We start from the raw sequence: 241 nt of genomic DNA, 5'->3' as shown, positions 1-241 counted from the left end.
AGTAACGCTGTGATACCATATGGAATACCTATCCCTTTTGGTGTCATGAGCTTTACCAATGGTCTTATTTCCACCCGTGAGATCTCTGCCAAGCATGCGTAATCTTTTTGTATGATCTTGCAACTACAACATTGGTGCTATGCGTATGCCAATAAAAGTTCTTATAGAGAAACTCAAGAGCACAGAAGTGAGTTTTCTGTTATAGGAGGGCCAAGAATCCTCGCTGTCATATAGGATGAAA

The sequence above is a fragment of the Rhagoletis zephyria genome, unplaced genomic scaffold, assembly GCF_001687245.7.
Source record: "Rhagoletis zephyria isolate East Lansing unplaced genomic scaffold, Rhagoletis_zephyria_1.1 Rzeph_scaffold_04435, whole genome shotgun sequence".
In the NCBI taxonomy this organism is placed as follows: domain Eukaryota; kingdom Metazoa; phylum Arthropoda; class Insecta; order Diptera; family Tephritidae; genus Rhagoletis; species Rhagoletis zephyria.
The sequence above is the reverse complement of the archived record's forward strand: the minus strand, read 5'-3'. Positions refer to the sequence as shown.